The sequence below is a fragment of the Mauremys reevesii genome, linkage group 3 (assembly GCF_016161935.1).
Source record: "Mauremys reevesii isolate NIE-2019 linkage group 3, ASM1616193v1, whole genome shotgun sequence".
Lineage (NCBI taxonomy): Eukaryota > Metazoa > Chordata > Testudines > Geoemydidae > Mauremys > Mauremys reevesii.
In genome coordinates, this window is record NC_052625.1 from 126,879,666 (window position 1) to 126,896,421 (window position 16,756).

At 39.7% G+C, this 16,756-nt stretch overlaps 1 protein-coding gene across 20 annotated transcripts in view; it reads left to right on the plus strand.

Annotated features, from left to right (window-relative positions):
- Nucleotides 1–16,756, plus strand: part of WASF1 (WASP family member 1) — a 189,569-nt gene that overhangs the window by 32,300 nt on the left and 140,513 nt on the right. The window contains exon 1 of one of the 20 annotated variants that reach the window (XM_039528364.1): nt 2,754–2,861. The exons of the other annotated variants lie outside the window; for them this stretch is intronic. The gene's annotated coding sequence lies outside the window, so the exon portion shown is untranslated. Of the gene's footprint in view, nt 1–2,753; nt 2,862–16,756 lie in introns of those variants that run through there. 20 annotated transcript variants of the gene reach the window in all.

Sequence of the window (16,756 nt, forward strand, 5' to 3'; positions counted from 1 at the left end):
CATGGCAACGAGTGACTCTATAGACTCCGCTTGGCGCTCCAGGATGCTTAGCAGCCGCTCCGTGCTTTTCCTCTTGGCCACTGCATTTCTCTTGCGGGTCCTGCTTTCTTTCTCTCGCCACTCCTTCAATTCTTTTCTCTCTGTAGCAGAGTGCTGAAGAACAGTTTTCAGCATGTCCTCTTTGCTCTTTCGGGTAATTTTTCTCAAATTTTGAAGCCTCTGTGATGTTGAACATCTGGGCAGTCCAGTCAAGGTCACTGTACACACAGAAATGACAACATTTAACACGGGCAGCATTGTATCCACTATCTCCAGACATGAATTGTTACACTGAGGGAGTTCTCACTTGCAAGTTCTCACTTGCATTCTTTATCCCAAAAGGAAAACACAACAGAAGCCACGAAATGGTGAGTGAGGAGTGTTTACTTATATAGGGAGAAGAGGGGCTTGAGTGAGAGGGGAGCTGGTTGCTTCGGGTAATCTGGAGTGCTAGAGGGGTTGAGTGAAGATGCAGATGCAGGGGTGATCTTATCTCCCTATCTCTTCACTAAAGAGTCTCCCAACATTTTTCACAGGACTTAATCCTGGAAGATGTTTCCCTACTGCGAGTCACTAGGGAACAGCGGGGGGCTCTTTTAGAGCAATGTGGATTCCGCCCGGGACCCTATGCGGCGTGCCTGTGTTCAGAAATGGTCCCCCCCCCCCCTGGCCGAAGAGTGGCGCGGACGCGTCACTGGGACAAGGGACACAGTGGCTCTGCCTATAAACCTGCGCAGGCATATTGCCCACGCTCTGGATGAAGCGTTAGCGGAGATAACTGAAGCAGATTACCGCGACGTGATAGACCACATCAACGGGCTATTCCACATCTAGACGCTGCCATGCATGCATCCATAACCCCCCTTCCTCTCCAGAAACATTTCCACCCAGAAAATAAAAGCCGCTTACCGGTACCCCGCTCCTCTGCTTGTCCTTCTGCAACTGCTGGCTGCTGCGATTGGGTACTTTCCTCCTGGCTTGAGAAGAGCTCCTGGCTGCATGCCTCCAGGGAATCTGCGGTTTCTTCCCCCATCCCAGGAGCTTCACTCGCGGTTTCCTCTCCCCCCCCCGCAGCCTCCTCCTCCTCCTGTCCCCCAGCCTGCTCAGAAGTGTCCATCGTTACCCTGGGATTGGCAGTGGGGTCACCCCCAAGTATGTTGTCCATCTCCAAGTAAAAACGGCAGGTCGTGGGGGCGGATCCGGATCTGCGATTACCCTCGCGGGCTTTGTAATAGGCACTCCGCAGCTCTTTAACTTTCACCCTGCATTGTAGTGCGTCCCGTTGATGGCCCCTATCCAGCATGTCCCTTGCTATCTGCTCAAAGATATCGTAATTCCTACGGCCGGAGCGCAGCTGTGCCTGAACAGACGCCTCACCCCAAACACTGATGAGGTCCTGCAATTCACCTGTGCTCCATGCTGGGGCTCGTTTGCCGCATGGAGGCATGGTTACCTGTAACCTGTAACTGATTAACTGATTGCACTCCACACCTGGCTGCAGCAAACAGGAAGGAGATTTTTAAATTTCCCGGGGCATTTAAAGGGCGGGTCACCTGAGGCAAGAGCAGTAGAGTGCAAACTGATGTGCAGAGTGGCTGAACAGGAATTCTGGGATAGCTCCTTATTCCCTGGAGGACAGGTAAAGCGCTGGTGAGTGTCTACACTTGCTGAGCAGCGCTGGTGTCACCAGCGCTGCACTCCTTATACCCCATCCCGGATGGGTTTTCAGCCAGCGCTGCAACCAGGGAGTTGCAGCGCTGGTTGTGCCCTGCAAGTGTGGACGGGGTGTTAATTGCAGCGCTGGAAAGCCTCCACCAGCGCTGCAACTTGTAAGTGTAGCCAAGCCCTAAGTCAGAACTTTCTTCTTTCTCCCCCTTAAGGGAAGAGTTCCTTTGAAAGTTCTTAACTGATTGTCATGCCACTAGGAAAGTTGACTGGCTGCATTCCTTTGGAGCTGCCTCAATCTAATCCCTCCTCTAAAGCTTCAAGCAGCTGTGTTGTCATTAAATTTACTCGTTTTTACTCTGATAGGCCCAAAACATTTGCCTGATCTCCACAAAGAAATACTCTTTCCTGTATGCTCTGACTAGTTACATTGTTTGCAGTTCTAAGGAATAACCCCCATCTCTCTTCCACTATCTTTGGTACTCCAAACAAGCCCCAGGAAGTATAATGAAGAATCTGAGTGAAAGTTTAGCACTGAAGGTCCAAAACAGGATGCATAGATTCCTAACTTAGAAAAATCAGAAGAAAAATGTCTAAATCTAAGAAAAAATACATCAGAGGAAGGGAAGAAGGTCCTGAGGAGAATTTTTCAATAAGCTTCATTGAAAAAATTGATAGTTACCTTTCCCCTCAGACCGTAGCGCTTCAAAACAGTGGTCCATAATGGGAATAAATTATTCAGGAAGAATATGCAGTAGAACCAAATCTTTCTCAAAACACTTGTCAAATCTCCAGAAAGAAATAAGGGAAGCAATTTTTCCTATACAGAGTGTAGGAGTTATTAAAAATGTCTATAAGAGAGTTGTTTTGTGGTTTATGTTCAGTGTTTATAGGATCTGGTGCCTGTAGGGTAGAACTGGACCTCAAACCGCTTTTGTTAAAAATACTCTTGAGTGTTTTAATCCTGTCATTCATCTTGCCCAGTGCAGCCTAAGGGGATAGAGGTTTGCCTCTGGAGCATTGCAGTAGAGAAAAGCTACTTCTGACACATCAGACTGGACACTTAAGGAACAAAAAAAGGTTAAATCTTCAGAACTGCCAGTGTGAAGATGATTTCATCTTATTCTCTGGCTGAGAAACACAAGGAGTGGGAGAAGGTAGGCTGGAATGATCTTCTTGCTTCAGAGAGGAGGTAGAACTGTCTCATGGTAGAATTTTCAGAGTGAAGCTAAAGGAAATTAACAGATTTGGCAATTTTTCTTTACTATATTACCTGCGGATTTCTCCTGGTATGAATATAGGACATAATCATACCCATCACAGAGGCCTTGAATGTCTTCCAGTACTTTGACTTGTCTGTCTTTTTGATAAAATAAAAAATTATTTTCAATATAAGGTTAGTTATTGGCATTTCAGAAAGCATACTGAGCATGTTCTGTATTTCCTTCACTTCAGTAAAGTACACCATGATGCAATGCTTCAGATGTTTTCAAATCCACATGTTTGATATGGCTGTATAGCAGTGATATGCCTAAGTGGTTCAGTTAGCTTTGAAATTTGTTTGACCAGCTAGGCTGCAAGAAATTCATTAGACGTTGGCCTGACAACTATAGTGTAATATCTAAGACTGATTTGTTGTACTGTCTAAGTGAAAGGTTTACTTTGCAAGAAATGAGAAAAATAACTATTGATAATGTGTATAAACTTAAATTTTATAAAAGAATGCATTTCTAAACAAAATAGATCTGTTTCCACCTTTATTTAACTGCCATAACCTGAGTTCAGAATTCTCTGTTCCTCCTACAAGGGTTGGTGATATTAGTTAACACTTAACATACTGTCCAAAATGCAGTTCTTTTCATTGTTTGAAAGTTTGTGCTGTCATCAAGTGATTAGGAGAAACACAGTCAAATTTTCTGCTGGCATAACTCTACTTAATGGTAAAAGCAGCAAAGAATCCGGTGGCACCTTATAGACTAACAGACGTTTTGCAGCATGAGCTTTCGTGGGTGAATACCCACTTCTTCGGATGCAAGTCCACTTAATGGTGACAGGTTTCAGCGGGGTTACCCGTGTTAGTCTGTATCAGCAAAAACAACAAGGAATCCTTGTGGCACCTTAAAGATTAACAAATTTATTTGGGCATAAGCTTTCGTGGGCTAAAACACACAATGCATCTGATGAAGTGGATTTTAGCCCACAAAAGCTTATGCCCAAATAAATTTGTTAGTCTCTAAAGTGCCACAAGGATTTCTCATTGTTTCTACTTAATGGATTTATCCTAGCAGAGAATTTGGCCTAGAACCTCTACAGTCTGAACTCTGGTCCATGTAGGTCATTGGTTCTCAAACTGGGGGTCGCGACCCGGTTATGCGGGGGGTCACGAGCCCTGACTCCTGTGCCAGGCTGTGAGCCCCGACCCCTGTGTGGAGCTGCAGGACTGCGAGCCCCGACCTGGGCGTGCGGCTGTGAGTCCCGACTCCAACCCCTGTGCCCGGCCTGTGAGCCCCGACCCTGACAGGGACGCATGGCTGCGAGTCCTGACCCCGGTGTGCAGCTGCGAGCCCTGACCCCTGCGCCGGGCTGTGAGCCTCGACCCCAGCATGCAGCTGCGAGCCCTGACCCTGACAGGGACACATGGCTGCAAGCCCCAACCCCAGTGCATGGCTGCGAGCCCCAACCCTGAGCTGCGAGCCCTGACCCTGACAGGGACACATGGCTGCGAGCCCTGACCCTGACAGGGACACATGGCTGCGAGCCCCAACCCCGGTGCACGGCTGCGAGCCCCGAGCTGCAAGCCCCGACCCCGGCGCCGGGCTGTGAGCCCCAACCCCAACCCTGGCCAGGAGTAGGGCTATGAGCTCCGGGCAGGCGCGGGGCAGCGGGCCCTGACTCTGACCCCCATGGAGCTGCGAGCCCCGACCCCAACCCTGGCCAGGAGCGGGGCTGTGACCTCTGGGCAGGCATGGGCTACAAGCCCTGGCTGTGAACCCTGACCCCAACCCTGGCCAGGAGCGGGGCTGTGAGCTCTGGGCAGGCGTGGGGCAGCGAGCCCTGACTCCGACCCCCGATGGGGCTGTGAGCCCAGACCCCAACCCTGGCCAGGAGCAGGGCTGTGAGCTTCGGGCAGGCACGGAGCTGCGATCCCCGAGTCCGACCCCCCCATGGGGCTGCAAGCCCAGACCCCAACCCTGGCCAGGAGTGGGGCTGCGATCCCCGAGTCTGACTGCCACGCAGGGTTGCGATTAAGAAAAAAAAAAGAAGTTAAAGAAGAAAGTAGAATAAATTAAAGAAATGTTGTATGTATGTTAGAAAAGAAAAAATTAGGGTATAAAGAAAAAGAAAAAAAAAAACAATAAAAAAAAATGCATAAAATAAAAAAATTCTGTAGGTATCCTTTTGCAACTCTTGAAATATGCATGCTTTTATCTCTGGAAATAAGATATCATGCCTAGCTAATGTATGTTTATCTCATTATCTTTATCTGTGTTAGTTAAGCTCTAAAAATGTGAGTGTTATCTGGCTATTATCTTGTGATTATGAGCCAATAAAACAATTGAGTTGTTCCTGAGTGTTAACTGTGAGTCTTCCTCTCCGAGAGTCTGAGTTGACATGACACTTGACAATTTGGATGGGCCACTGGGGGTGCTGTGTGGATCTGTTTTCTTTTGTGTGGATGACCCGGCCAGCCGCACCTGACCATAGCAGGCGCGGCGGTCCTCCACCAGAATCTGGTCTGACTCGTCCTGATTCCTGACTGTTTCAACGATCTGGTGGTCACAGGACTCTGTCTTGGTAATTATCTCTTCTGACTGGAAGGAATCTGGTCAGGTAATTCTTTCTGTGTTTTGTCCTTGGTCTGTTCTGTTCTCTCTCTGTGTGTATCTCCCTTCAAGGGTCGGAGTGTCTGAGGTCTTGTGCCCCTCGATCTTGGATGGCACCACTGCGCCCTCACGGCCGGTAGTCTCTGTGGGATCTCTGCAAGAACAATTGAGGCTTTGGGCTCATGCCTCCTGTGTCCACTTGCACTGTGCATTGGTCCTTGGGGCTGTAGGGCTCCTTCTTGCATTTTTCCTGTGTGTGTGTCTTTTGGCCTGTATGCCAACCAATTCCTCTCCTAAACGTTTCCTGGACGTTGTCCAGCTCATTGGGTCTAATTTAACATGGGTCAGAGACAGGTGAAAAGAGAGCCCGGACTCCTTAAAAGGGTGGAAAAATGGTCTACCAGGGTGGAAAGGGTCCCCAAATTCAGTAAATTTGGATAAAAAAAAAAACAAAAAGACAAGGGACATCTTAAAAAGGAAAAAAAAAAAAAAAAACTGCAAAAACTTGGCTAGACAAAGAAAAATTAAAGGAAGAACAAAATACCTAAAACTAAAAACTAAAAAGAAAAAAAAGAGGTTATTCCAAAAAAAAATTCAAATAATAAAAAAAAAAAATCAAAAAAAAAAAAAAAAAAACCTCTCCTCTCTCCCCTTTACAGAGCGACAAAAAAAGCCTCCCCTCCAAAACCACCCCGGATCGACTCCCTTCCCTTAAAAACCCCCTCAAAAAAAAAAAAGGAACAAACCAAAAAAACCAAAAAAAAAAAAAAAAAAAAAAAAAAGCAAAAAAAAAAAAAAAAAAAAAAAAAAAAGAAAAAGAACACAAAAAAAAAACAAAAACAGAACCCAAAAAGGCAAGCAAGTAATGGAACAAAGAAAAAAAGTGAAAAAGTTATTGAAGGAGTAAAAAAATGAAATTAAAGGAGGTAAGAAAAAAGGAAGAGTGAAAAAGGAAAAAATTAAGAAAAGTAGAGAATGGTGAATTTACTAAAAGAAATGGAAAAAAAAGATGTTAAAGAAAGAAAAAGAGAATTAAAAAAAGGAAAGAAGATGGAAAAGGAAAATGTTAAGCCAAAAAAATAAAAATAAATTAAAAAAAATATAAAAATGCAAATAAAAAAAAAAAAAGAAAAAAAAAAACAAAAAAGAAAAATATAATGTTGTAAAAAAAAAAAGAAAATGAATAAAAAGAAAAGTGTGAAAATTTGTGTTTTAGTTTTTCTAAATGTATGTGTTAGATAAATTGTTTTGTTTTTTTTTTTAAGTAAAATAAAAATTTTTTAAATTTCACTTTTAATAAAAAAAAAAATTTTTTTTTTTTAAATTTAAGTTTTAGTTTTGTTTTTTTTTTTGTTTTAATTTTTTTTTTTTTTAAACTTTTGATTTTTTATAAAATTTAATTTAAAAAATTTAAAAAAAATAAAATTTAAAGCTGCAATTTAAAAGTTAAAATCAATGTTGATAAAAGAGAAACAATGGAAGAATTTTTGGTTTTTGTTTTTTTTTTTGTTTTTTGCTTGTTTTAGTTTTTTTTTGAAGCAACAGCAGAGTGAAAATATTAAAAATTAAAAAATAAAATAACACATGAAAGGTAAAAAAAGCAAACAAAAAAAAAAACAAAAAAAAAAAATTCAAAAAAAAAAATCTCTGTCTGTAAAAAAAATTGTAAAATACTTTTGTAAATGAAAAGAAAAAAAGAAAAAGAAAAATAAACATGAAACTCAAAAATTGAAAAAAAAAAAGAAAATATAAAAAAACAAAAAAAAATGATGGATAAAATGTAAAAAAATAGACATGTAGTGTTAAAAAAAAACAAAAAAAAAATGCAAAAGAAATAAAATGAAAAGGGCTAAAAAAAATAATGAAAAAAGGAACTAAGAAAATAAAATCTTTGTTTTTTTTTTGTGTGTTTGTTTTGAAGAGTTGAAAATTAAAGGAAAGAAATTAATTGTTGGTGGAATTAAATGTGTGTTTAAGACAAAGTCTCTGCTCTTAAGCTCTCTTAATGGCTCCAAAAAAAAAAAACTTAGCTGGAATTTAAACAAATTACCTAAAAGAAAAAACCTGTAAAAACTGCAAAAATAAAAGAATAAAGACAAATAAATAACATAACCCTTTAAGTAATTAGATTAAATTTGTTATTAATATAATTGTTAATATTAAACATAAAAATAAATGTAAGTATTTAATATAATGTATGATTATGTAAAAACCTTAAGTGTAAAATTTGTATAAAAACCTTAAAATAAATATGGTAAATATGCTATACTGCTAAAGCAGGAAAATAAAACAATAAAAACTAAACTTAAAGAAAAAAAAAAAATTTACACAAAATATATACATTATAAACTACTTTAGTTAAATAATTCAGTAGGTATAAAAAAAAAAAAGAACTTAAAAAACCTAAAAAATTTAAACCTTAAAAAAAAAACCAAAAAAAAAACAAAAAAAAAAGAAAACCCTCATGAAAGTAAAAACCTCATTTAAAAAAAAGGTATTTGTAAAATTTTTTAAAAAAGAAAAAAAAAGCAATGCAAAGTGAAAAAAAAAACCAAAAAAAAATAAAAAAAAAAAAAAAAAAAAACAAATAGAAAAAAAACAAACAAAACAAAAAAAAAAAAAAACAAAAAAACACAAAAAAAAAAAAAAATAAAAAAAATAAAATGGATAAGAACAAAATACAGAATATCAGAAAATGAAAAATTTAAAATGTTTTGATTATAAAATTTAAATCAAAGGAAAATCAATTTGAAATCAAATTTGTATAGATGTATAATATATATATGATACGGTAAGACAAAAAAAAAGTGAAGAAAAAATTGAATAAAAAATGAAAATTAAGACAAAACAGGAAAAAAACAAAAAAAAAATGAAAAGTTAGCCCACTCCAAAATGCACCTGACTCCCCTTCCCAAACCTCCTCCTACTGGGGCAGGGAGGGGGGAGGAACCTGGAGACTGGGGAGGAAGGGTGAAACCCTCAAACAAAAGTGGGGTGGCTTATCCTTATCCATGCCTGTTGCTCCAAGCCTGGCCTGTAATCACATCCTCACTGTGATCCTGATAAAATTAAAATTTTAATAAAATGTAAGTATTAGTAATATGTGTGTATATATTATTAAGAAGTGTTAAGAAGTGTAAAAAAAAGTGTAAAAGTGTATAAGACCAATGTACAACAAATGTAATAAAAATGTAATGTATGTGTTTAAAAATAATTTTATAATATTCACCACAACCAAAAAGTCTCACCTCACACTCTCAGCTTAGCTGAGTTCTCTTCTCTGAGTTCTAAGCAATTAACAGCAGGCAGCATTATCTGTTTAACATTAAAACAAACAAAAATATAAACCAGAAAAAACAGGAACCATTCATATTATCCTCCTGGTCTATACTACATACATACTTTAATACTTTTTTACTTTGTTTTTTTGTTTAATTTAATTAAATTAAAAAAATTAAAATTTAAAAAAAATGTAAAAAAAATAAAAAAAAAGCACACAACACAGGCCCAAATCCCACCCAAATCCTTTAAGTATTTTAATGATATAATTAGTGTCAAAGTTGATTGGTGATAGCTGGATGAGATAATGATATGTATATGTAGGAGCTGGACTATATATGTAGGAGCTTATGTATAATTGATATTCACTTTTTTTGAATAGCAGAAAGAAAATACCCTCTGGGACTGAAAGATTCTGTTTCTGGGATGCATTTTTTCTGTGGCCCTCTCTAAATCTTTTTTTCTCTTCTTTTCTTTATTAATTATTAAGAGAGAGAATTATTATTAAGTTGTGTCTATGTTATGTAAAGAAGAGAGTTGAATTAGAGAAACATATTAAAATAGTTTTAAATGTAATTAAACTTAACTTAGCAAGGTTTAATTTGCAATTTTGCTCAATATAAAAATGCTCAACTAAATTTACTGTCTGTTTCTGTTTGTGTGAATGAAGAATGAATGAGGAAAAGAAAAAATGGAAAGGCCAGAGCCATTTATCAAAGAAAAAGAAAAAAAAAAAAAGAAAAAAAGTATCAAAGAATCATCAGGCACATACTACACTGCAAACTGCTGTTAAACTGGTACAACTGTCTGGCATACATGCTTTGCGTGTAAGAATGCACCACCACCCACCCACCACACCCATCCACCACAGGACCTCGCAGAGTGAATTCAGAAGATTGAGATGACAAGAGAAGCCTGCAATAAATACCTTACAACTCCAGAAGGTTGCCAGCAAGGCGCAAGACGAAAGCCCAAAGCAAAAAAAAAAAAAAAGTAGCAAAGAGGCCTGCTGCCTGCCTGGTGGACATAAAACGACTGCAGTTCCGTCAGTTGAGTTGTGAGAACCACCAGAAGGGCCCCCTGCCTCCCTCCAACTGTTGGTGCCTGTTCCTTGGCTGGTTGGAAGGTCAGAGTTATCCACAATCCACTTTTTATTATCCAGCAAGCAGTGTGTGGATAGCAGACTTATAAAATTTAAATGCCACTCTGCAGCCCAGCCCCCTGCCACTGTCAAACTGATGTTCCTGTCCTGGCTATCCCATCCCCCCCCCAGACAGACGGGACCTCTCACCTCAAATCAAATACAATACAGGAACAACAATGACAGAAGGGAAGAGACTTCCTTTAACTTTCTTTTTGGGGGGACCGGGCAAAAAGGAAAAAAAGGAAAAAAGAAGTTAAAAAAATAATAAAAAATAAACAAAAAAAAAGTTTGGAGAAAAAGGCCAAGAAACAAGAAACAGGGGACAGGTGGCGACAGGTGGCCCTCCAAAGGCAACATACATAGTGCTGCCAAAGAGGGGAGGGACCTCTCATTAAAAAAAAAAAAAAAAATGTGTTGTGTGTGATATATACAATAATACTAAAGAGGTAATAGATCACTTAGAACACTAGAATAATCCCATATATTCCCCATAAAAATTAAAGTTCTTAGCTGAAGTTTCTCTGTGGTATTGGTGGGAGTGTTCAGGAAGCCAGGAAGCTCTATATTTGTTTGAAATAATTTTTTTTTGTATGTTTCAGTTAGTGTTCTGTGTTGTTAAAATTGTGTAAGGCATGCTACTCAGGTGGTAACTGCCACACAGAGTGCACAAAATATAAAAATAAAAATAATGAACAGAACAAAGAGATAAAAAAATAATAAAATATAATAATAAAAAATTTAATTAAGCGTATAAAAAAAAAAGGAGGAGAAAAGAAAATAGAATAAATTAATATAAAAAAAAAAATAAAAAAATAAAGAAATGTTGTATGTATGTTAAAGAAATGAAAAAAACAAGGAAACAGGGAAAAGAAACAAAAAAACAAATAACATATGGTAATGGCAAAACAAAAACAGAAGAGTAGTAGGTTAGTAGTTAAAAAAAAATATGCATGCCTACCCTAACAAGGTAAACTCTCTCCCTTGCTCTCTTCTTTTTCTTGTTAAGTTCTCATCCTTTTAATAATATAAGATAGATTGTGTCTTGCATCGGGGCTCATTATCTGGTGTTTTTATTAGAGAGCGCTGTGCTAATAAAACAGAGTGGTCTGACAAACTGTGAGTCCTGAGTCTAACTTTGACAGAGTCCTGACCCCAACCAGGAGATGGGCTGTGAGCCCTGAGCTGGGACATCCAGGACACTGTGAGCCTCGACCCCTGTACTGGGGTTGTCAGATGGAGTCCAGCCATGCGGAGAGTTATTACTTGCTTCAGGTCATTAATTGCTGTCAAGTATTAAAATAAAATTCTACTTTTAAAATAACTTTTCCACTTATATTTAATTTGATAAAAAATGTGTTTTAGTCTTAATTTAAAAGCAGTGAGAAAAGATAAATTCATTTTAAGCAATAGAGTTTAAATTTAGTATTTAACATAGTGTTAAATATAAAAAATGTGTTTTTAATGTCTAAGGTGGGGGTCGCATTCAGAGGCTTGGTGTTCAAAAGGGGTCACCAATACAAAAAGTTTGAGAACCACTGGTGTAGGCTTTAAAAATAGATTTTTACTTTATCTATAAATTGTAATTATTTGCAATGCAGCTGTACGTGCATGTCTTCTATAATTTGAGATTTCAGGATTTGTTAATGAAGCATTTCAGTTCATCTATAATGGATCAGTGACTAAATCAAGTATTCTAATTGTTTTCTTGAGAGGTAATAACTGGAGGGTGGCAAATGTGATTTGTCTAAATTGTGGGGAAAAATATCAGATTTGACTTTGTTGATTAGAGCAGCTTATTGCTCACTAATTACTGAATGCCTCAAATTAAATTACTATCAAGTCCCTTCTCCTATAGCATTCTCCATATAAACCCCAATTCCATTGTCTCAGAATCTTTCTCAGAACCTAGTCTGAATATTGCAGTTCTCTCTGCGATTTACAGCAGAGCAGTGATGGAAAAAATTCTGTGAATAAAGAGAATTAGACAGGGATCAGTTCTAAGTATGATTTTAAACTTTATTTGTAATTATTTTATGACATTTTTAAATCAGTATTTTTTAAAACCCATCATAATTGAAACTAATCTCTTTCATAGAAACAGAGAGGATTGGAAAAATGTTTGATTTGCAAATATCAAATATGAAAGCTTTTGTAACAGTCCCTTTACACACTGAAGGACTCCAGGGCGACACTGAGGTCCTCGACATATACATGCCTACACAAAAGGAAAAACGGGAAGTATTACTTGACACAAAGATCTAGATCCATGCTCTACACCCAACCACAGAGGCAATATGATCCACAAAGGTGGAGGCTGAGACCTGCAAGACAGAGACCACTCCCTTCTCAGCCTTGGACATCCCAACAACCTCCCTCTAAACAACAGTTTTGAGGATTTGGTTGAGGACCAGAAACACCTCTCACATCTTCTGTTGCTGGAACCATCCATCGCCATCCATCCATTCAGAGATCATCTGACTCCATTCCACCCAGTGTGGCGAAACATCACGTCAGACAAACGGGTACTAGAAATTATCAAAACGGGCTATTCCATCCGATTTACCTCCATTCCCCTTACCCTCCCTCCCTTCCCATCCCTCTTCAGGGACCGTTGTCACAAACACCTACTATGACAGAAGGTAAACCACCTCATATGCCTGGGCACAGTTGAACCAGTACCAGCACAACACAGAGGGAAGGGTTTCTACTCCTATTATTTTCTAACACAGAGGAAAAAAAACAGAGGATGGAGGCCCATTCTTGACTTAAGAAAACTCAACAAATTCGTGAAGACTCAGTGATTCAGGATGATCACGCTAGCCATGATAATGCCAGCATTTGAATGAGGGAGCTGGTTCTCAGCCCTTGACCTGCAGAATGCATATTTCCACATAACAATATGCAACATAGGAGGTTTCCTCAGTGTTCTGGGAACAGAACATTTCCAATACAAAGTAGTCCCTTTTGGACTATCTACAGCTTCACAGGTATTCTCAAAAGTCCTTGGTAGTGACAGCTCACCTCCACGGACAAGGGGTCATAATATTCCCCTATCTGGATGATTGTTTACTCAAAGCCTCAACTCGAGAAGAGGCATTAGAAACTACCCAAAGGACAATAGCTCTCCTTGCACAGCTAAGTCTACAAATAAATAAAGATCAACATTCACACCTGTGCAGAAACTGGAGTTCATCAGGGCCTACCTCAACTCTCTGGAAGCTATAGCCTCCCTGCCATGGCACATAACATAAGAACATAAGAAAGGACGTACCGGGTCAGACCAAAGGTCCAACTAGCCCAGTATCTGTCTACCGACAGTGGCCAATGCCAGGTGCCCCTGAGGGAGTGAACCTAACAGGCAATGATCAAGTGATCTCTCTCCTGCCATCCATCTCCATCCTCTGACGAACAGAGGCTAGGGACACCATTCTTACCCATCCTGGCTAATAGCCATTTATGGACTTAGCCATCATGAATTTATCCAGTCCCCTTTTAAACATTGTTATAGTCCTAGCCTTCACAACCTCCTCAGGTAAAGAGTTCCACAAGTTGACTGTGCGCTGCGTGAAGAAGAACTTCCTTTTATTTGTTTCAAACCTGCTGCCTATTAATTTCATTTGGTGACCCCTAGTTCTTGTATTATGGGAATAAGTAAATAACTTTTCCTTATCCACTTTCTCAACATCACTCATGATTTTATATACCTCTATCATGTCCCCCCTTAGTCTTCTCTTTTCCAAACTGAAGAGTCCTAGCCTCTTTAATCTTTCCTCATATGGGACCCTCTCTAAACCCCTAATCATTTTAGTTGCTCTTTTCTGAACCTTTTCTAGTGCTAGAATATCTTTTTTGAGGTGAGGAGACCATATCTGTACACAGTATTCGAGATGTGGGCGTACCATGGATTTATATAAGGGCAATAATATATTCTCAGTCTTATTCTCTATCCCCTTTTTAATGATTCCTAACATCCTGTTTGGTTTTTTGACCGCCTCTGCACACTGCGTGGACATCTTCAGAGAACTATCCACGATGACTCCAAGATCTTTTTCCTGACTCGTTGTAGCTAAATTAGCCCCCATCATGTTGTATGTATAGTTGGGGTTATTTTTTCCAATGTGCATTACTTTACATTTATCCACATTAAATTTCATTTGCCATTTTGTTGCCCAGTCACTTAGTTTTGTGAGATCTTTTTGAAGTTCTTCACAATCTGCTTTGGTCTTAACTATCTTGAGTAGTTTAGTATCATCTGCAAACTTTGCCACCTCACTGTTTACCCCTTTCTCCAGATCATTTATGAATAAATTGAATAGGATTGGTCCTAGGACTGACCCTTGGGGAACACCACTAGTTACCCCTCTCCATTCTGAGAATTTACCATTAATTCCTACCCTTTGTTCCCTGTCCTTTAACCAGTTCTCAATCCATGAAAGGACCTTTCCTTTTATCCCATGACAGCTTAATTTACGTAGAGTCTTTGGTGAGGACCTTGTCAAAGGCTTTCTGGAAATCTAAGTACACTATGTCCACCGGATCCCCCTTGTCCACATGTTTGTTGACCCCTTCAAAGAACTCTAATAGATTAGTAAGACACGATTTCCCTTTACAGAAACCATGTTGACTATTGCTCAAGAGTTTGTTTTTCTATGTGTCTGACAATTTTATTCTTTACTATTGTTTCAACTAATTTGCCCGGTACTGACGTTAGACTTACCGGTCTGTAATTGCCGGGATCACCCCTAGAGCCCTTTTTAAATATTGGCGTTACATTAGCTAACTTCCAGTCATTGGGTACCGAAGCCGATTTAAAGGACAGGTTACAAACCTTAGTTAATAGTTCCGCAACTTCACATTTGAGTTCTTTCAGAACTCTTGGGTGAATGCCATCTGGTCCCGGTGACTTGTTAATGTTGAGTTTATCAATTAATTCCAAAACCTCCTCTAGTGATACTTCAATCTGTGACAGTTTCAATCTGTGACATATTTACCACTCTAGTCAATCTAATCGCTACAACGCATGCCAGCCCACAGACATCAGCCAGGACCTGCCTCCAATTGTTAGGCCGCATGTCAGCAATGATATTAGTCATCAAACATGCCAGACTGCACATGTGATGCTGCAGGACTGTGTGGGATATATACTGTCCTGAGCCAAACACAGTGTAAACAAACATCTTACGATGCCAACCAAAGTAAAAATTCTCTATATTGGTGGACTCAACCACATTTGCACAGGAATTCCCTTTGCACAGACTTCTCCATTGATGATACTCATTACAGATGCTTCTCTCCTAGGCTGGAGAGCACACACTTGCACAACCACACAATCCAAGGCCACTGGTCCCCATCGCAATCGACACTACACATAAACCTACTGGAACTGCGGGAAGTCTGCAATGCATGTTCATACTTACTACCCATGATCAGGGACAAGACCATAAAAGTGCTGGCAAGCAATGTTGCTTTTTGTTTTGTATGTTTTATATAAACCATCAAGGAGGGGCACAGTCATACTTCCCATGCACAGAAGCCATCCACTATGGAACTGGTGCATCCACCACAACATCGACATCTCAGCCTCCTATCTATCAGAATGCCAAAACACCATTGCAGATGCACTGAGCAGAAATTATTCCCAGGACCACAGTTGGGAAATGGACACCAGGATACTGCAGAACATATCCAAACAATGCGGGTTCCCAGCTATAGACCTATTTGTGACGAATCAGAACTCCAAGTGCCCACACTTCTATTCCAGTGGGAGAGTGGGACCCCATTCTCTCTGTGATACTTTCCTCCTGAAATGGGATACACATCTGCTGTACGCTTTTCCCCCAACCCCTCTCCTAGCCAGGGTTATAAACAAAATAAGGACCAACGAATCCAGAATCATCCTGATAGTCCCCACGTGGCCCAGACAAATGTGGTTTCCCTACCTCTTGAAGATGGCTGTGTGCCCACCATGCACTCTTCCACTTCTACCTCATCTCCTGTCTGAAGATGTGGGCCATGTCTACCACGTGAACATGGCAAGACTGCACCTGAAGGCATGGTTACTTCACGGTTCCAAGACAATGAAATGACTTGTTCAGAGAAGGTAGGGGACATTCTTTTAAACAGCAAAAGGTCTACTATACGGTATACCTATCTGCACAAATAGGCAAACAATGACAGTGACCTCTCCTTTACCAATGGTATTGAACTGCCTGCTGGAACTCAAAAAATCTGGCCTCTCAGTGAGCTCAATCAGAGTACACCTTGTGGTAATCACGGCATGCCACCATGAAGTGGACGAGTTCTCAGTCTTTGCCCACCCTACCATTAAACACTTTCTCAAGGGTCTTCATAACATTTACCCTGAAATACTGGTACCTACTCGATCATGGGACCTCAATCTGGTGCTGTGATGCCTCACAGAGGCCCCTTTTGAACCATTAATGATGTGTTCACTTTTCCACCTTTTCAATGAAGGTGGCCGTTCTCATTGCTATCACATCTGCCTGACAAGTAGGGAACTGGGGGGCCTCAGGGCACACCCCCGATACACAATATTTTTAAAAAACAAAGTTACCCTAAGACCACTTCCAAAGTTCTTACCTAAAATAGTTTCATTATTCCATTTGAATCAACCCATCCATCTCCCATCGTTCTTCCCAAAACTTCATGGGAACAAACAAGAAGCAATGCTTCATATCCTGGGCATCTGAAGGGTACTTTTTACGTTGAAAAGACAGTCTTTCATCAAGTCACCACCATTATTTCTCTCCATCACAGAACAATCTAAGGGAGATGCCATATCCAA